Genomic DNA, 22,319 nt, shown 5'->3' on the forward strand with positions numbered 1-22,319 from the left:
GAGCTCCAGCCCCAGCCCTGAAGAAATATTTGGTTTTGAGCTCTAATTTAAATGATTTCTGGAAGCTTCAACATCAGCACTATGAATCTAAAAGAAATGAGAGAATTAATAAGTAATAATTCCTTCCCCTACATACAAAACAGTTTTGTGTACTTGAAATCACATCTTTAAAAACTGTTTTTAATTTTGAAATTTTAACTGCATATTGATCTAAATTTTAAAAAAATTTTGTTTTGACTGCTGAAAATTGAACCCAGGGCCTTGTGTGTGCTAGACCAGTGCTCTATCACTGAGCAACACCCTTACCCCTAAAATTTAATTTACCTTTTAAGTTTGGAGTACCATTTCAGGTAAATTACATTTTAGTGTATTCTAAAAACAAATTTATAAACCTCCTTTTGGTCCTCAAACTCAGCATTAACTGGATACACTCAACACCTCAGGGTGTTCTTGAAACTTACTTTAAATCGGGTTTTCTAGGTTTTCTCTTTCATCTGGCAACTTCAGCTTTTCAGATCGCTCTATCTTCTTTCTAATAACTTGAAACTCTTCAGTGGTGTCCCATGGCACTTAAAATCCTCATTCTTCTCCCTGATTACCAGATAAGGACTGACCCCTGCTTCGTCTTATACCACTCTCCCTTGAAGCAGATCCTAGACACGCAGGCATACAGCTGTTCCTTGAACACATCAAGTTTAATCTTACTCCAGAGCTTTTGCACTAGCTCTTCTTTTGTCTAGCACACTCTCCTTTGTTGATCTTCATGACTGGCTCTTTGTCGTGTCACTGAGATATCGGCTTATGTGCCCCCTTCTCAGAGGAGGCTTGCCTTGAAATTCCACGGGCAGTTGGCATTGCATGCCCTTATTTACATTCTCTACATATGGAACATTAGCATCATTTGCTCTTTTCTTATTTGGTGACAATTAGTCCACATTAGAATGCAAGTACCTGAAAGAAGCACCTGCCCTTTATTGCTACATCCCAGTGCTCACAAGTGATGGCACAGAGTAGGTATGTATTCAAAGAATGAAATTTAACTTTTTAAGTTTACTAATCATAAAAATACCATAATGCACAATGAAGGAACTCATAAAACAAGAGTATTTTAAAATTATTTCACAATCCAAAAAAAAAATTATTTCACAATCCAAGAAAAATTATTAATATTTCCATGTACCCATTACTAAAAAAGACTCTCAAATATATATATGTATATAAGTGTATGTATAAATATATATAAATATTTGGTGCTGGGGATTGAACCCAGGGCCTTGGGCTTGCAAGAAAAGCACTGACTCTACCAACTGAGCTATACCCCCAGCCTCTCAAATATTCTTAATTACCTACCTATGGGCAAAGATTGACAGAATATACTGTTAAGTAAAATAAAAACTCAAAGTGAAGAACACTATATGTTGTGTGATAGTCTAGGTAAGAAATGAAGGTACAAAGAAAATATAGTTGCTTTTATCTGCATAAATAAAAACCAACACTATATAAGAAAAACAAAGGAGCAAGTACAGGGAATGAAATGGAAAGGAAGTGTGGCAGAAACCTTAATGCTGTTTTGATTTTTGATCAAAATTAAAATATTGCCCATTCAAGGCAAATACTTTTACCAACTGCCACTTTCCACGTGCCCGCACCCAAACTGGCAGGTGCTACTGAAGTGAAGAGAAGTCACAGAAGCAGGCCTGTTACTACCACTGACTTCCTCTAGGCCTCAACACAGCTCAACAAGCTGCACATTCTTAGCTTCTTGCTTTCCTACTTTGCAAAGCACTATTTCACCTTCCCCACTCTTCTTGAATTCTGACTCCTATCCCCCGCTAACTTTACTCCCAGTACAGCACTGTTTTATTCTGTGTTGTGTTGCTAAGGACTAAACCTAGGGCCTTGCACACATAAGGCAAATATTCTACCCTGATGTACATCCCCGGTATATCACTCTGAATCATTTCAGTCAGAAGGCAGAGACTAGGAACTTCCTAAAGACACCACTAAGTGTATGCATCTTTGTGGAAATCCTCCCATAACAATGGAAAAATGTCTTATCAAAGAAAATCTCTCCATACATACATGGTCAATTAATTGTCCACACAGGAACCGGGGCTGTTCAATTGGTACAGAATCATTTACTATCTACCTGCAAAAAGAGACGGGGTAGGGGAGAAAGGAGGGAAAAAAAGCACTATTCTGACACTACAAAAATATTAACTCAAAATGGATCATAGACTTAAAAGTAACATATAAAACTAAGAAATTTCTAGAAGAAAACATAAGAGAAAATCTTCAAGATCTTGGATTTGGCAAAGATTTCTTAGAACATAAAATACAAATCAGACAAATAACCCCAACATTCTACTCCTGGGCATTTATTTACTCAAGAAAAATGAAAACACAAACCTATACAAAAACCTGTATGTAAATATTCATAACTGTCCTACTCTTAGTTGGCAAAAAACTTTCAAAGAAATGTCCATCAACTGGTAAATAGATATGCAAGTTGTGGCATATTCAAAATAAGGAATATGACTCAGCAATAAAAGGTAATGACTGCTGATACACACAATATTGATGAATCTCAAAAGCATTGAGCTAAGTGAGAAAAGACCAATAAGGTTAAATACGAAATTATTCTATTTATGCAATATTCTAGAAAAAGTAAATGGGGGCAAGAGGACTGAATATAAAGGGGCATGAGAGAACTTACTGAGGTGACAGAAATATTCTATATTCTGGGTCGGAGTGTTTATTGCATAGCTGTATATGCTTGTTACAAGCTGTATATGCTTGAACTCTATATCTATGAGGTGTGACTATTACTGTATATATACATTACAATTCAATGAACCCAACTTAAAAAAACACAGAACAGTCTAGTCTCTATTTATGTGTTCCATATTCTATATCATCTATAGCATCTTAGAAACCTCAGCCAGATTCTTTCCATTATTAGCATTCAAAGAGGCTGTTTTCATTAACCTTTTAAAAAAATCTTTAATCTTTAAAAAATACAAAATGTTGCCAGGTTTGCTGGCTTGTAATCCCACTGACTTGGGAGGCTGAGGCAAGAGGTTCATAAGTTCAAGGCTGATTTCAGCCACTTAATGAGACCCTATCTCAAAATAAACAACAACAAAAAAGGGCCAGGGATATAGTTTATTGGTAAAGCGTCTCTGCAATCCCTAGTACTGCCCCTCCCCATCCAAAATCTTCTCGGGGCTCTTCCTATCCAGCCACTATCTAAGCTACTCACTAGTCTCACTATTCTCATGCACAGCTAAGTTTCAGAACAAGTTTTCTAGATGTGTTGTCTGCACTGTCTTGTTAAATTCACTTTTTAAAAGACAAATTCTTAATTGTTCACAAAGGAACTGGGGCTGTTCAACTGGTACAGGAATCAGAGAGGGGGTGGGGGAGAAAGGAGGGGGAAAAAAAGCACATCAACCTATTCTGAAACTACACAAATATCAACTCAAAATGGATCACAGACCTAAATGTAACATCTAAAATTAAGAAACTTCTAGAAGAAAACATACGAGAACATCTTTGAGATCTTGGATCTATGAAGTAATGGTGGTAGCAGCGTTGCTTTTAGGACTTCATAAACCTCCCCATGAAATGAAACAATAAACATAATAAAATAAGTGATAATATTTACAATTAAAGGAGTGAAATAGGTAACCCCACCAATACTACATGTGGGTACAGACAAATGACCAAGAGACACCTATTATCAACATCTGTTCTGTAAAAAGTAGAGAAAAGCACACCATTTGAATTAACCTGAGAACAAAAGGACTCTATAACAACCAGCAGGCATTTACCAGAAAGAGCAGGGGCCAGTGAGAAGAGTGGCTGAAACCAGAAGGGGTTCTGACCATTCTGGCACCAGATGAACACCAAGATCCTGAGAGAAATTTAAGTGGCTGATGAACTTTCAAAACTGAGGGCAAGAAAGAGAGAGAGGTCATATACAGTAGAGAATGATGACACAGCCAGAAATTTTCAGAAATCCAGCTGCCATATTTTTAACACTACATGAAAACCAAAAGAGGGAGCTCTACGAAGTTAGAAAAGCTATCTGCGCCAAGCATTCTAAAAGTTCAAGAAAAATAATCTCAATAAAACGAGCATCAGAAAAGCATCAAGCTCAACACCCACCACCGCCCAAAAAAATTACTGTAAAAAAAAAAAAAAAAAAAAAAAAGAAGCAACGGACTAACATCACACTGAAAATGAAAGACACAGTTCCATACTGAAACCTGCTATTCCAAAACAAGTTGAGGAATATTTAAAAATTATATAAAGTATAAAAAAATTGAATTAGTAAAACTCACAAATAAGGTTACAGAAGTAAAATAATTAGAAATTTTAAAAAATCATCTTTGAAACAATGACTAAACTAGAAAAGAACACAATTGTGAATAAATATAATAATGTCTTAAGAGACACAAAAGTTGAAAAGATGCTTTAAAAAAACAGAAATAAATTAAGAGGCAAGAAAATAGTCAAAAGAAATGGTAAATACGATGAAAAGTGAAGAAGCCCCAACATATTGGTTAACAGAAGAGAAAGAAAGAAAGAAAGAAAGAAAGAAAGAAAGAAAGAAAGAGAAAAGAAAGAAAGAAAGAAAAGAAAGCCAAGTAAAGATAACAACATAAAGAACAAATTCTAAGACAATACTTTTGTAAAGTTTTCTTGAAAAAAACTTTTAAACTACTTTTTAAAAGAGGACACAATGTACCTGAAAAATATCAACTCGGAACAACCAATACCAAGATATTCTGATAAAATCAGTAGACTTTTCAGAGAAAGTGGGGAAAATCATTTGAGCATGGAAAGAGTAAAAAGAACTGTGACTTACAAGGGAAAGAAAAAAATCTCCAAACAGACCCAACTAACAGCAATGAGTATTCTGGCACCCAGATGATGGTACTGAAATGTCAGTTCCCAAAAGAGAAGCTATTGACTAGAGTGTTCAGTTTCCACTAATGGCAGAGAACTTTGCATCAGAGCAAGCCTTTCTCAAGATAACTAGGAACTCTGAATAAAATATGAAAAACAACTGGTTGAAGGTACTAGAAAACAATGAAATGCACGTAAAACTGAAAGGGAGTCACAGCTTGGAAAAGGAATAATACTGGAGAATTTCCCATTTCTGTGGCTTTCTGACTGAGGGTAGGCCCTGGTCTGTGCTTTGCAAAATCACTAGAGCTCAAATAAAAACCTATAGTTTTACTGTCTTGAGAAATCAGAGGCCAGAGTGTGGGAATTTATAGCTGAATCCTATGAACAACAAAGCCACAAAAGGGAGCCCAGAGTTTTTGCTTATAAATTCTGCCCAAATCTCAGACTGACCTTGGAACTATGTGCAGAACAGACTCCATGAGTTAAGCTAAGGATTAAAAACCTGCAGTTTCCAAATGAGTTGAAAACATGCCTACACAAAAACCTGTACATGGATATTTGTAATAGATTTATTCATATTTGCCAAAACTTGAAAGAAACTAAAAAAGTTCTTCAAGAGGTGAATGGATAAATAAACTGTAGTACATTAACACAACAGAATATTATTCTGTGCTAAAAAGAAATGAGCTTTTAAGCCATAGAAAGACAGAGGAATCCTAAACATAATTACTAAATATATCCTAAACATATACTGTATAAAAAGCTAATCTGAAAATGACATTCTGGAAAAGGTAAAACTATGGAGATAGTAAAAAGATCAATTGTGGTCAGCAATTTGGAGGGAGGGAAGGAGAGATGAATAGGCAGAGCACAAGAGAGTTTTCAGGGCAGCGCAACTATTCTGTATGATACTATAATAGTGAATATTCAACATTACACATTTGTCAAAATCCACAGAATATACAAGAATGAATCCTAATGTAGACTATAGACTCTGGGTAATAACAATGTGCCAGTGTAGATTCATCAAAGTTACACTCTAGTTTAGGATGCTGACAGTGGAAGAAAAACATATGGGAGCTCTCTTTACTTTTTGTTCTATTTTGTTGTGAACCAAAAACTGCTCTAAAAAACTGCTCTTAAAAACATGATGTCATATAAAAACAAAATATGAAATATGTATGGGTAAGTTTATAAATTATGTACAAGAGATGCACTGAAAACTACAAAACTCTGCTGAGAGAAATTATAGAAGATGTAAAGAAATGGAGAGATATACTATGTTCATTAATTGGAAAACTTAATATTGTTAAGACATCCATTCTCTCCAAATTAGTCTATAGATTTCATGCAATCCAATAAAAATTCCTTCAGACTTTCCTGAAGAAATAGATATGCTAATTACATTCTACAATTTCAGTTATATAAAATTCAACAAATGTAAGCCAATTAATGTTGACAAAAAACATGTCAGTGATTGCCTGGGTACAGAGCTGAAAAGGAGGGAAGAAGGCATGAGGAAACTTTCTGGAATAATGGATATTCATTATTTTGACTATTTTAATGGTTTCAGAAGTATGTCCATATGTGAAAAACTTTATCAAATTTTACACTTTAAGTATGTAGAGTTTACTGAATATCAATCAGACATCAATTAAGACTGAAAAATTGATAACAGTTCAAAAAACACACACACACACACATGCAAATACATCCCCAAATCAAAACCTAAACAGATTTCAGCAGTTGCCCAATGTAAGAGATAATGATGAGTTTGTGCTGAGCAAAATTAACTTCCTGCTGAAACAAATAATATTCATTAGAGAAAAATTAACAGAATCTATAGTCCCTACAAAATACCAATAAGAATGTCAAGAATATAATAAAAAAAATTATTAGGCATAGAAAGAAACAGGAAAATCTGATCTGTATACCAGAAAAAAACAATCAAGACCAATACTAAAAATATTACAAGAAGCTATTATTACTACATTCAAAACACTAAAGATAATAGCTTACTGGCAATTTCAGGAAAGAAATGGAATTATAAGAACAAATCTCACGGTTAAAATAACCAAATAAAACAAGACAGAAAGTCAGTCTCTCTCTCTCTCTCTCTCTCTCTCTCTCTCTCAATTTTTTTTTTGTAGTTGTAGATGGATAGAATGCCTTTAATTTTATTGGTTTATTTTTATGTGGTGCTGAGAATTGAACTCAGTGCCTCACACATGCTAGGCAAGTGCTCTGCCACTGGGCTATAACCCCAGGCCGGAAAAGTGTCTCTTTGTATAAAATGATCCCAATGTGTAAACCAAAAGTATAGGGATCACTTTCAGAGGGAGGAAGAGACTATAATTGTGATGGGGCAAAAAAACTAATAGATAATTTCTATTTCTCATTTTTAAAGATTAAAGATTATTTTCAAATTAGGTAGTTAGAAACTTTAAACTTAAAAATAAAATAAAAATAAAAAACTGGGATTACAGGCATGTGCCACTGCAACCGATAAGAATTCATTTTTTGAAAACAAATTTCAAAGAGTGAATTTCAAACTATTTAACTGCCACTGTAGCCATTTTTAGTATGAGATAAACTGAGATACACAAATCAAGGATGCTAAGACATTACGTATAATAAGTGTCATGAAATAAATTCTCTAGGAGCCATATGTTTAATCCACATTTAATGAGCACCTGCTAGACATTACATGTAAGTGCTAGGAATGAGAGAGAAAGAAAAAAAAAAAAAAGAAACAATAACATGGATAAGAGTACTTTCTCACAGGTTACATTCTAGTAGAGAGGGAAAACAAGCTAAATGAGTAAATTAAAGTACATAATGTACCATAGTGGGGAAAAGAATGAACACAATTAGCAAATGAATCCTTTTTTATTTCCTTGTCCCATTCTCAAATGGAGGATGATCCAAAGTGTTCTTTATTAAGGGCAAAGACGAGGAGGAAGGGATAAAAGAAGTGAGATCAGGTAAGTAAACAGTGGAAAATCCCATCTCCAACATGATTTCAGGAATTGGGGTTATTGGAATATGGGTCCTCACTAATCTCTAGCCCAGTCTGAAATGGGCTAGCAAAAAAGTCCAAGTCAGATTATTTTGGAAATCAGTGCCGTCCTCTGGAACTTAGAACTCACATAGCAGGATTTGAAAACAGGATGTATATATATAGAACACCTTTTCAATAAGGTGTCCCAGAAAAGCATCAGTGAGAAGATGACATATGAATAGAGACCTGAAGAAAGTGAAGAAGCAAGCAGTAAAGACACTTATGTCATCCTCATCAAGTCTCAGGCCCACTGACAAAGCTGATATCAATGGCCATAAAACAGTGTCAAGTGCTGTATCTGTTTGAAATTTGATATCAGGTCTTCGAAATCAAGTAATGTCTGAAGACACTGTAGGTCACAGTTTTATTACAACAAGAGCATAAATTTTTTTTTTTTATAAAGAGAGAGTGAGAGGAGAGAGAGGAGAGAGAGAGAGAGAGAGAGAGAGAGAGAGAGAGAGAATTTTTAATATTTATTTTTTAGTTCTCGGCGGACACAACATCTTTGTTGGTATGTGGTGCTGAGGATCGAACCCGGGCCACACGCATGCCAGGAGAGCGCGCTACCGCTTGAGCCACATCCCCAGCCCAAGAGCATAAATTTTTGTGTGCTTATACTGGCCTTTAATATACTGTATTTGACATACTATACTTCTTAATAACAAGAGGGCTAAAAGGGATTTGTCATTTATGGTTGGATAGCACTGTCAATGAAAACATAAAGGAGGGAAAAGGTTGAATTGTTTCTTTATAATATTAATAAGAGCAACTCATTTTAATGAATGTGGAAGGCAGAAGAAGGAATAGATTGTTTATTTCTCATTTCTTTCCCATTCGAGGGTGCTCAGTTTTCTACCTCGTACCCATTTTGAAGAGAACTGGGTTCAGATAAGTAGGGAGTCAAGAGTATAATCTATGAGCATTTTCTCATTGATAGGAAAAATGGTTTCTTGGATGAACAAAAATCAGAAAAGGACTAGAGACATAGCCAGTTGGTAGAGTGCTTGCCTTGCATGCACAAGTAGTTCCATAACTTCTCTTATTTTCTTCTGCCGTTTTTTTTCTTGACCTTTCTTTAAATCCAGCACCACACACACACACACACACACACACACACACACACACACAAAATCAGAAAACACACCAAAAAAGGAAAAACAACAACAACAAAAACCCTATCATGTACCAGTGGATCTGAAGATGATGATGATGGCAACATTAAAACAATTAATAGCTGCTGCTCTTGACATACCTGGACACTACTCTAAGTATATTGTTGTGTTTATGTGTGAATATAAATAAAATAAATTAAATTCCACAACAACCCTAAGGTAAGTTCTCATTAACAACTGATCCACTGAGATTCAAAATAAATAAGACCACAATTAATGAATTAAGACACTGCTCACCCATGACACAGCTAAGAACTTAGGAATCAATTTTAGATTTCTCTGCCTCCCAGGTCAGTAGAATAAGAAAGCCTGGAGTGTTCTAACTAATCAGTCAGACACAGAACTGGTGAAAAACTAAGAATATTTGAGAACAAATGACCCCTGTCAGTGATAACTATAGCCTCACTGACCTCTGGGATTATGTCATCTAGGAGGTTCCAAAGAATCAAATGCCAAAAAGAAAAATGAAATATAAAATAAGGCAAAACAGCCAGAACCCAAATCCATATGATACAAAATTACTAAAAAATCACTTGTAATATCGCTCATTTATTTGATTTATAAATAAGTAGCTTTAGAATAAAGATTAAAATTTTATTATTCTCCTATCAAAATTCTTTGAGAAAAATCAGCGAGCAACCTCTAACAACCAGGCCAATTATTACTTTGAAAAAGTAGTTCTTTCACTATCAGATATAAAGGAAAATAATATGATTTCATGTCCCTATCTGTAACAGAACAGAGCTTAAGCATTAATATGCTATGAAGTAATTCAAACCTATTTGTAATCTGTCAACCCCATAAATCCTCAAATTCCACTCTTCCCTACTCCTATCTCCCCCAAATAATTCCATTGACAGATAAAGTTTCTGAGAAATCCCTAAGGTTTGTAATTAAATATATATATATACGCACATTATATATATACACATATACATATATAGATATAGATATATATGTACATATATATGTATGTGTACACACATACACACACACATACATATTTCAGAAACTCTGAAACGACTGTGAGGTATGATATAACTGAAAATTAGTTTTCCCCCAGTGAATATAGAGAGCTAAGAGTAGTTCCATAACTTCTCTTATTTTCTTCTACCTTTTTCTTTTTTGACCTTGACAAAAATATCACTTAAGATACTGAGGTAAATAATCATGTAGAAAAGCTAAAAGAAAGCTAAGAGCTCTTCTTAGATATTTATATCCGTGTGAAAGAAAAAAGTCATTATTTCCCTCAAATCAAAATACAATTACCCTTTCATGAAAACACTCACAAATAGGATGAAGAATTCAAGCAACATAAAATCAAAATGCCTTTTAAAACCTTAGAACCAATCTGAGTAGAGTCCTGTGACAGTCCACCAAATAATACACTATCCATGTCTACTTTAATGTTCCAAAGACTTGCTGGCACCAACTCTCACTCTCTGGGAATACCCATTGCTATTCTACAGGCATCCTGCCAACTTCTCCTCCAATTCCAGAGAACTTTTTCTAGGACAAATCATCTGAGGGAGCAGTGGTAAGAAACAGCTCTAACTTGCTAATGGTATAAAAACCACGTACCTGTGATAGGAAAGACAAACTTTCAGAAAGAAAATTTGTTTAAGATCCTGCAGTTTACTTCAGTTATCATTGTTTTATTCCTCCCTCTTCCTTCATTTTAGGTATCAGCATGATCATCAAGTTATATCACCTTAGAAACAAGTGCCTACTTGTACTAATTGTTACTCAAACAAAAAGAAGTGTTTTGACTCCTTTAAGAAGTAAATTCAAAAGAAATTTCAGAACATTAGCTAGGGAATTTATAGTCCTCAAGGTACTCTTTGGGGTTAAAACTAAAACATCATTATCACAGAGAGAAAAAAAAATCACCATTAATTCCTTGGTTTTTGTGCTCTTAGTCATGAATAGGTGTTCCTCCAAAAACTAATCTGAAATTGGGAGATAACTGTTTTATAGAAGAACCCATCATTTCACAAGGACTCAGGGCAAGTTTCCTTTAAGTAGAGAGCATCTGTCTTCACTTTTAAGTTCTATTTTTAAAATTTTGAGTAGTATCAACTTTTCTAGATCCACATCTACTGCAAACAGTGAGATCCACCCATGGTGTACTAGAGTAGGTAAATGGTTTAAAATTACATTTAAAATTAAATCATATAAACTCAAAATTCAGTTACATTGAAAACAAAATAAAACTCACCACTCTTAAGCATGTTATTCTGCGACTACTCCCATCTTGTATGATGGAAGCACTGTACACACTGTAAGCTACCCTTCTCTTCCAATACCACATTCACTGGCATCCCATTGAGGACTTGAAATTGCCCATGGTGACAGTATGTACATGGAAATCAACATATGCTACAAACACAGAATGTCCTACTGTTGTATTGATTATCAAGATGTAAGAAAGTCATGGAGAAAATGTTGAAAATTCAGATTAAAGTGTACCGTGTATGTAGCCAATCCATGTGAATAGCAAAAAACAAAAAAACAAACCTGAGGAACTATAAAGACTACTATCCAACTCGGAAAAAAAAACAACAAAAAACTCACTCTTCATTCCCAAATGAAGTTTCAACCTATGTCTGTTGTTTCACTTTTTGTCTTCCTCATTGATATAAAGGAAAATATCAACCAACATTCAAGTTGGAACTACACTTTTTCAGTTATAACACTGGTTTCATTACAGATATGAGAATTCAATAAAAATTAACAAAAACATTCTTTAAGAATGCATAAATTTGTGTATCTTCTTGTACCTGGCATAAGAGTGGGCACAAAGGATTTGTTTGCAGGGGGCACATGTTTCCCTCCAATTATCTTCTGGAGGCAGTTTAGAGACTACTGCTTACAAAATCAATAACAAACTTAAATATAAACTCTACAAATGTTTCTAAATATACATTGGTGAATTTCTGTGCCACACTAACTACTCCTGATAAGCCTCAGATACATTTTCCCTATAAACCTGATGGCTCTTGCTTTTACTTAATTTCCATATCCCTCATTCAAAGGGCAGAGTGATTTTAGTAATGAAATCAGTTACTGGCTCCTTTTGCTAGAGCAGTTCAACTGGATCAAGCAGTGTGCTGGTAAATGTAAACGGTAAAATAATGCTTTCAGACTGGGATATGTGTGTATGTTTCAGTTTTATAGATATGAAGCATGTATAGAACATAATTTAAAATAATAAATACATAGTATTACTTATTATAAATTCCATAAAACCGTTTAATTTTTACAAAATGTTTTCATTGATATTTGCCAAACTTATATGTTAGTTGCCAAACTATGTTTGTAACTGTTAAACGAATGTAGTTCTGACATGAATGTCAGTTTAGACCAGAGGACAGCAAACTAAATAAGGACTGGACGATAAATATCTTAGGCTTGTGACATATACAGTCTATGTCACATCTACTCATCTCTGCCAATGCACCATCAAAGCAGCTGTAGACACCATGTAAATAAATGTACAGAGTGAGGTTCCAATGAAATTTTATTAACAGAATCAGGCTGCTGGCCAGGCACAGTCTGCTGACCTCTGGTTTACTCCACAGCAAAACAAGGAAGACATATGTCAGAATTTTGCTTGTCAATTATGTAAACTGTTTCTTTGTTTAATTGTGTAACAGTTTTAAAGTACTGGAAGAATATGTTATCATTTTTGATACTACTTACAATGAAGTAGCTAAAGACTCTATACATTTTGAAGTTTAACAAACATTTTCAACATTACTTTCTAAATCTAGAAAATCAATAAAACAATAAATCAAGCCATTTGATTTTAATACAATTTATTTGATTGTAAGTTCATATGATTTAATTTTTAATAAGGGCTGTGTTTCACAACCAGTTCACAAACTTCTTGCATATTTAACAATATTTAGCAGTCAGCTCTCACAAATGGAGCTAACTCCAGCAAGCCACTGGACGATAAAGATGGGACAATGTGAACATCAGTGGATGGGTGTCACTGGACCAGCAGTCATCAAATTTGTTTAAACCAATGGTTCATAACAATACTTTAAAAAAATACACAAGTAATTGGTCACTATTAGACAAAGCTACGAAGCCAACTCATTATTTTAAAAATTGCTGAATGAGAGGGAAAGAGAGAAAAATCAACCACTCCCATCGTGTGGATACTACTATTTGGATTCTAATTCAAACAAACAGTAAAAAATAAACCAATTTCTGATATTTCTGAGAAAAGTAAAAATTTGAAAAAGGTCTCATTATCTCATGATATTAAAGGATTATTAATTTAAAGGTATGATAATACTATTGTAATCGTGTCAAAAATAGTTTTTGATTTTTCAGAGAGAGATACATTTATGATGAAATAATACGATATTGGAGAGTTCCTTAAGATAGTAGGAAAGAAGAAGCAGTAAATGGGAGTCTTGATGAAATAAAACTGACCATGAACAGATATTGTTGAAGCTGGGTGACAGTCATGAACGTTAATTATTCTAGTCCATTTACTTTTTTGTGTTGAACTTTTTCTATAATAGAAAATGCTTTGAAATATTAAAATGATTCTATCCATCTTACTGACAGTAAAAGTCAAACTCCTACTGCAGGCCTCCAGTAAGGATCTCTGATATAGCTCCTGACCCCTCCTCTAACACTGCCTTCACCACCATCCTGCTCCAGTCACACTGACCCCAAGCAGTCCCGCAAACTCCCTCGCCACGTGCTCTCCTGTGGGCCTTGCACTGGCCATCTACCTGCTTTAAGTGCTCTTTCCCCAGGCATCCTACCCTTATCTCCTTTAAGTCTGTTCAAATGTCCTTTTCACAATATTTCCCTGACCATTATATTTTTAATTGTATTTTTCTTCCCCACATCCAGCATTTTCATTTCCCTATATAAGGCTCTACATTTTTTTCATAGCACTTATGCCCTTTCAAAAACACTAGGTGAGAGTGGGCGGGTGCTCTTGAGTATCTCACAGTGTTGGTGGAGAGCTGTTGTTCTACCTAATCCAGTTAAGGAAAGTTTTACCAAAGGGAGTGAACAGAATACATGTGGAGCATTTTGAAATAGGATCTGAAGGCTGTACATTGTTATGAATCGAATCCTTGGCCTCACAGATGCCAGTCCAATGCTGCATCACTGAGCTACATCTCCAGCCCTACACTGTATCCCTTTAAGGTCATCAGTTTTCCCCATCATTTGTTATGGTGGCATTCTTAGATCTCTACATTGTAAAGGAATGATTAATCCATTAGGTCGGTGGCTGCTTTCTTAAAGAAAGTCATAAAACTTAAGTGCAGATGGGCTAATCTGTTATAGAGCTATAAGCTGTGAATTCTTCTTATCCTCTGAGCTACAGTGCAGAGGTCTAAACAAGACCTTAAGTAACATCCACCAACAAGCTAGGTCAGTGAAACCTACATCTAGTCTGTGTGCATGGACTTGGAGGGCTATCTACTTTCATACTTCACATTTAGACCTGAGCTCTAGAGAAGCAGGTTTATGAAGGGAGTGTTACCTTGTGCACCACCTTTACTCTCAGCTCAATGGAGTTTGTGACCACCCTGGCAGACCTCCAGGGAGAGTGCAGTTGTCCCATCTGTCTGTATTACTTGAAAGACCCAGTGACCATTAACTGTGGGCATAATTTCTGTTTTGACTGCCTCAATCTGTCCTGGAAGGATCTAAAGGATTCCTTTCCCTACCCTGTCTACCAATTTTGGTTTCCACAAAGCAAGTTCAGGAGGAAGCCCCAGCTCTATAATTGGACTGAAATTGCTAAACTACTCCAGATCAGGAAGAGCAAGAGGAAGAGACAAGAAGAAAATGCTATATATGAGAAATACAATTAATTTCGGACCCTTTTCTGCATGAAGGATCTACTGATTTTATGTATCCAGTGCAGTTTCTCTGCTGAAAATCATAGGCCCTACATTTTGCCCATTAAGAAAGCTGCCACCTACCACAGAAGAATTCTAGAATCTAGCATTCAGCCATTGAAGAATAATGTGAAACGAGTTGAAAAAGTGCTAATTCTGAAAGGCAGGAAATCCCTTGAGCTGAGAAAGAGGGTAGAATATAGAAAAGAAATAAATTCTGAATTTGAGCAAATTAGATTGTTTTTACAGAATGAGTAAGAGGCTCTGCTTAAGCAGATACAAGATGAAGAGTTGAACATTTCATCAAAACTTAATGAAAACCTTGTAACTTTTTCAGGTCATGCTTCCACATTAAAAAACACTTAATGAAGGAAATAGAGAGCAAGTGTGTGCAGTCAAACCTGGCATTACTGAAGTATGTTAAGAGTATACGCCAGAGATATCGAAACCTAAAATTCCCTGAACTTTCTTCATGTGGGTTAAAGAAATATGGTTTCCGTCTTCCTCCACAATATTCTGACTTGGAGATAATCATACAGCAATTTCCAATAGATATAAGTTTAGATCTTGACACAGCATATCCTCAGCTTATTGTCTCTGAGGATAGAAAAAGGGTAAAATATGGAAGAACAAAACAAAGTGTTTGTTATAACCCAAGGAGATTTTATCTCTATCCTGCTGTCCTGGGTTCTAAGATATTTAATTCTGGTATACATTACTAGGAGATAGACGTAGGGAACAAACCTCAGTGGACATTGGGTATGTGTCAAGACTAACTTCCTAGGAACTAGAGGAATCGGCCATCAGTCCTAAGTGGCTTCTCGACATTGGGGCGATTTACTGAGAGTGGTTATGTTGTGTTTGGTCCTAAAAAAACCCCTGCTTCTGTCGGTACCAAAATTCAGTAAGTTTGGCATTTTTTTGGGGGGAAGGGAGGATTGAATTGGATGAGATTTCCTTTTATAATGTGGATGACAGGTCTCTCCTGTATAGTTTCAGTGATTCTTTTTTTTTTTCTTTTTAAAAATTTATTTATTTTAGTTAGGTATGTATGACAGCAGAATGCATTTTGATTCATTGTACACAATTGCAGCACAACTTTTCATTTCTCTAGTTGTACATGATGTAGCATTTCACCATATGTGTAGTCGTACATGTACCTAGGGTAATGATGTCCATCTCATTCCACCATCTTTCTTGTCCCATGAGTTTCAGTGATTCTTCTACCAAAACCAGGTGGCCTTACTTCTATGTTGGAACAGATTCTGAACCTCTTAAAATCTTACCAGGGGATGATGAAAGATAAAGAACCTGGTAAATTATTATTTTTAGTTTTCAGGGCTAATAGTAAATTTAATCCCATTTCTGGAATCTTTTTGAGCTTTACTACTGAAAACCAAAATAGATTTTTCTCCCTTATTTTCAGCAACTATAAAAAAACAAGATAGGAATACAATTTCATAGATGTTCTGAATAGCAGTTGTCTAGTTCCTTAAATTCTAATTTTAAATATTTGAGAATTAACATGTATAATAAAATATTTTGTTTAAAAAAAAACACCACGCAATTTATTTGTTGTTTATTATTTCCTGTCTGTTCCACCCCCTAAAGTGTAAACATAGCAGAGATTTTTGTCTGTCTTGCTCACACATACATCTTCTATGTTCACAACAGTACTTGGTCCATACAACCAGAAAACAATAAATCTGTGCTAAGTTAACCAAACAAACAAGTATAGATACCATTTATTTTGCTATTATAATGAAATACCTGACAGAGGCTAACTTTATAAAGAAAAACAGTTTATTTAGCTCACAATACTAGAGGTTCAAAGTCCAAGATTTGGTGGAGAGTGGAGGTAGGGGCATTGGTTCAGCCTCTAGTGAGATCCTTAATGGCATCTGGTATAACAAGGGTGGGAGCATGTGTGGGAGGAAGAGATTACATCTTGAAACAGGAAGCCAGAGAGAGATTCAGTGGCCAGGCTCACTCATAACAACTCACTCTCACAAGAGCTCAGGAGTCCCATGAGAGGTACCTTGATCCCTTTTGAGGGCAGTGACCCCAATGACCTAAGGACCTCCCACTAGGCCTCATCTCAAAAGTCTCACCAACTCTCCCACATCACCACAGTGGAACCAACTTCCAACACATGAACCTTTATGGGATGTATTCTAAACATACCCTAATCATAGAATACCATAAAAAAAAAATGTGCAAACTACCATAACAACAGAGAGGACTCTAAAACTAACTTAGAAGTCTGGGGAAATTAGAAAATAAATCTAAAACCCTAGAGATAAATTTGTTTTCAATACTAGGATATGTATTGCAAGGCTGATATTTTACATAGTATTAGTGTTTAACCTTATATATGGTATGGATTTTGCCTACTACATAAGATTTCCCCAAATTGACAGCATGAATTATCTCATCAATCCCAGAATAAACTGAATGCAGCATTTTCTCAATTATGAGAGATCAATGAAAAAGAGTAGTAACCATCCAATTTATTTCTTAATTAAAATGTAGTAAAGATTTAATCTATAGGTACATCACTGAAAATAGAAACTACCACTAACTTTCACAGATGTTGGCTGAGCAATTTACTATGGCCCAGAGAGAGAGAGAATATATCAGAAATTGGAGATCCACATTTGAAAAAAAGTCTATAGTTTGCCATTCAATGGATTTTGACCATTTTTAATAAATAACATGCTCTCCTCCATTTTTATACAAGAAATTTTCATAACCCCCCAATAATTGTTAAATTTTGATATATACTAATTTGCAAAATACATAGCAACAGCAAAAAGTCATGACTAAGCAATACTGAATGAAACTGTATTTTATGAACCACAACTGTTGTATATATTTAAAATATAGTTATGTGTATATGTTTTTTTAAAACATGGTCTATAGACATTCTATGAAATAACCCTAATCTTTTAAAACATCCAAGGCCTAGTATAGGATTAAACAAATGGCATAATGTAGCCCAAATTTCTTTTCTGGATCTCTGAATCTTCAGGATATTGCCTTGTTAATAGGATTTCACTTTCCCTGAGTTACTAAAATTTAACCTTAAAAGTTATCATCCAGTGGAGCAAGGTGGTTTGTGCCTAGAGTCTCAGCCAAGTGTTTGAGACCAGCCTGGGCTATGCAGTGAGACCCCATCTCAATCAATTAATCAATGAATCAAACCCCCCTCATCTTATTTTGCTAATCTATAAAATAAAGATAACAACAGCAGTTACTTTCTGTAGTTATTATGAAGATTAAATCAGCTAATATGTGCAAGGCCTTTAGATCAGGATTTGGTACCTAGGCTGTTGTAGGTACTAAGGGGCTGTTTTAGATACTAAGTTTCATCAAATCCAGAATTTTGCCTCTGATCCCTCAAAGTATGATCTAAATTCACCACATTTTATTTCCTTTTGTTACCAAAACTTAGAAAGACAAAGTTGAAAAAGGAAAATGTCAAAACAATCTCGCCATAAAACAACGTTTGTCAAACTCTAAACAAATGTTTACTAGCAGGCTGCACTGCCACAACAGGTTAAATACCACTCTTGAAGGCTTCACAAACCTGCAGTATTTACAAATAGAGTTCTGATATGCATCATATAGATACGTAAAGGAACAATTTTATGCCACTCACTTCATTTTTCCAAAGCACTTTTCTTAATAGTACACAAACAGTTCTAGCTATCCTCTCCTTCCCAACAAAGTCAGCTTTAATAAAAACTAATGCACTAACTACTTCATTTGAAGTTGAACCTTATGAAATCCTTTAAATGCAAAACTAAGTCCATCCCTGTTTCATATTTAATTTGCAATAGGATATCTGGCAGCTGTCAAGGGAACTGGAAAGGGCTGTTAGCTGATGACTGGATGCCTGCTGAGATGGGCTCCACACACAGGTAATACTCAATTGTAGACAAAATCTTCTGACCTACCTCTCACTCTCCTTTAAAGTTAATCTGAACACAGTGTACATGAAAGGAAATGAAAAATGAGTTTTTCTTCTTTACCATGGCACTGGGACTTCCTGAGTTTTTCATTCCGCTGCTGATTGGTCCACAACTACTATTTCCTTCTAACTATTCCCAATTGTATCTGTCAGCCACAATTAGGGTTGTACACTCAAGGAAGGTGTTAAAATGTAATAATGCCATTAGATCTGACAAATATATATTTTTTTTACCTTAACACTCAGTATACCAGGAAGAATTGCCATTAACATTTAACAAATAACAATGAAATCTTTATATTTTAAAGTCGTTTTATGCATAATTTATAGAAGTATGTACAAAAAAGTGAAGACAATTTTATTAGAAATTTAAATATGAACTTAAATATACCAAATCCTTTAAATCTTAGTATTTTAAAATACTATCATATATCCTTCCAACAGAGAAATGATTTAGGTTCTTATCACAAACTTATTACTACATGATGAAGACTTTCCTAGTAAATGACTGACTACAGGAGACTGATACGTCTTCTTTGCTTTTAGAATATATCAAGTCTAAATTAAAATAAAAAAATCATTCCGGTTGTTGTCATCTGAAGATCCACAGTGTAGAGTTTCACTTATATGATCAATTTCTTCTCTGTCATCTTATCATTAAATGTTAGAATCTTTACATTTATTTTGACTTTTTAAACAACACTGAGCATGTCAATTTTTCTCTTTTCCAATAGTGTTAAAAGAACTAACATTTAACATAAAACTAAAATTTAAAATACTAAAACTTTCAATTGTATTCAAGTGAAAACTAAAAGTAGGCTAAAAAGATGATATTCTGATCCTTTTTAAAATACTCTTAGCCCCAAAATAATAAAAATGAAAGATTATAATTTATATCACTATTGGATCATCTTTCTCTGGACAATTTAACCATTTCTTCAATTTCTTACCATTTTAGTTTTTTAAGCATAACTGGGACTAATCATTGAACAATAAAACAATTCTATGATGGGAAAATAGCAAAATATTTTAAGATGCAAGAAAATACATTCTCCCAAATCCAATTATATATTAGGTTAATACCTAATATCATAGCCTAGTGAACATATGGTAATGACAAGACAAAATGAGTTTTATTCAGTATTTTAAATAGTAAACTTCTCTTTTTTGATAGCTTCCAAGGAAGAATAAAAATGATGAAATGTTCATCTTTTCAAATAGTCAAAAAAAAAAAAAAATTAGAGTCAATGGATCCTAATAGTGCATCAAGGGTTAAAAACACTTTTTCTCAAATTATGTTAAATGTTAGTGCCAAAAGAACTAAAAGTAAAAAATGGGAATAGAACATATATTAAATTAGACACATTATTTCAAGAGCAAAGATGGAATAAAATAGATATTCTATATTACTAATGGTAACATAATAAAGTACTTTAAAAAAGGAATTTACCAAAAATTACTTTTGAAAACATCATACTTTTAAACTTAGTATTCAAACTTTTTAAATAAATCATAAGAATTCACAATATTGAGAATGCTATGTGAATAAAAATACTTACTGTATTGGTACTTGAATAAATTAAAAATTAGAGGAGATCTAAGGGATAGCCTACCATAAAGTCATTTGAAATGATAGTTATAAAAATTATACAGCAACATGGAATAAATTCTTCACCTCAGATGAGATCTCTCAGTCTTTATATCTAAATGTCTAGCCAGGTGCAGTGGTGCACACCTGTAACCCCAGCTACTAGGGAGGTTGAGGTAGGACAACTGTTTGAGCCCCGAGTTCAAGACCAGCTTGAACAATATAGACCTCGTCTCAAAAAAAAAAAAAAAAATTAACAGCTTACTCCTATAAGTATACATTCATAGATATTCACTTAGCATTCTGATATCTAACAAGTTTGCATAACTTCATAATGCCAATCTCCCAAATGTATTCTTGCTTCTGCACACCCTATCATAACTGAGAAAACTACCCAAACCAAATCATTTCCGTTCATTTGATACATTTCCTGTTTACCCCTAAACTTAATTCTGTCTAGCAAAAAGAAATGAGTTAATGGCTAGAGTGAGTTAATCAAATGAAACAGTACATAAAATTATATACTGTAATTATTCTATGCTACAATAGGTACTAAGCACACACATGAAATATACACATACAAACACAAAGATTTAGAGGACTACATCAAAATAGTATCAGAGGTTATATTCCACTGGGAATATTTTTGTAGTTCCCACATTTCAAGTACAAACTTTAAAATAAAAACAACCCTCCAAATGTTTAATCTAAACTAGTAAAAAAATTATACTTTGAAATTAATTCCAGTGGGATTTCTAGGATACCAGTATAATCACACATTCATTATGGCATTGTAAACTGATACAATTCTTTTGGAAAGCAATGTGTAATATGTGTCAAAAAACATAAATGTGTTTATACCTCTGACCTAAAAACTCCTGGGAATTTATCGTAAGGAAATAATATAAAAGAAAAACAGGCACAAGGATATTTGATGATGCTATACTACTTTAAAATAATAAAAAATGCTAACAATACGAGAATAGCTTAGTAAATTATGGTATATTCTTTTTAAAAAAAATAGGAAATAAAATACACAGGAACTGGGAAACACCATAACAAATATGTTTTTGATAAAGAACATAATGTGAATACAAAGAACAAAACTACAAATCGGATTAATTAGTTCGAGTAGCCAAATATTCTATTCATACCAGAAAAAGAGATGGATACACTAAAAATAAGGAAAGCTGCTGTGTTAGAATGAGGGAACTGTGTTAATTTCGAAAGTATCTTCTGATGTTGAAAATCAAAACATGGAAGCAAAGTAGATAATAATGGATAATAATTTCAAATTTTGAAAAGAACATCTAGAATTTCAGAAAGGATGATATAAGGCCTTTCCTCAAAGGAATTCTGTTCTACATATAAAAGTCTCCTTAAGGCAAATAAATATTAAGCATGTTCATATGTAATCATCCTAAGGAAGTTCCACAAAAGCCAATTATAGACAAAATTGTCATTACCCTTTCTAAAACTAGCCATGATTGATTTTTAAGTTGTATGTTTTTTCTCAAAAAATTGAAAAGATTCTTTGGCATTTAATTGGATATTCACTAACACTTAACAAAGGAAAGAGTGCCACCTACTGAATTATAATCCCTTTTCAAATAAAAAAGAAATTGATTTTCTTATTCATACTACAGAATTTTAAGTTTCTACCAAGAATAAAGTACATGATAATAAAATATTGCTAACAGAAGAGTGCATTTAAATATTACATTCT

General features: G+C 34.1%; 1 protein-coding gene and 1 pseudogene across 3 annotated transcripts in view; one reads left to right on the forward strand and one right to left on the reverse strand.

The window, feature by feature from the left end:
- Nucleotides 1–22,319, reverse strand: part of TAF3 (TATA-box binding protein associated factor 3) — a 174,865-nt gene that overhangs the window by 131,728 nt on the left and 20,818 nt on the right. The gene's annotated exons all lie outside the window — the stretch shown is intronic.
- LOC308651451 (tripartite motif-containing protein 60-like) lies at nt 14,700–16,338 on the forward strand (annotated as a pseudogene). Its single transcript has 2 exons — nt 14,700–16,037; nt 16,248–16,338. The product of its transcript is annotated as a tripartite motif-containing protein 60-like (transcript).

This window comes from Spermophilus citellus (genome assembly GCF_964194105.1).
Source record: "Spermophilus citellus genome assembly, chromosome: 6".
NCBI classification, from domain to species: Eukaryota; Metazoa; Chordata; class Mammalia; order Rodentia; family Sciuridae; genus Spermophilus; species Spermophilus citellus.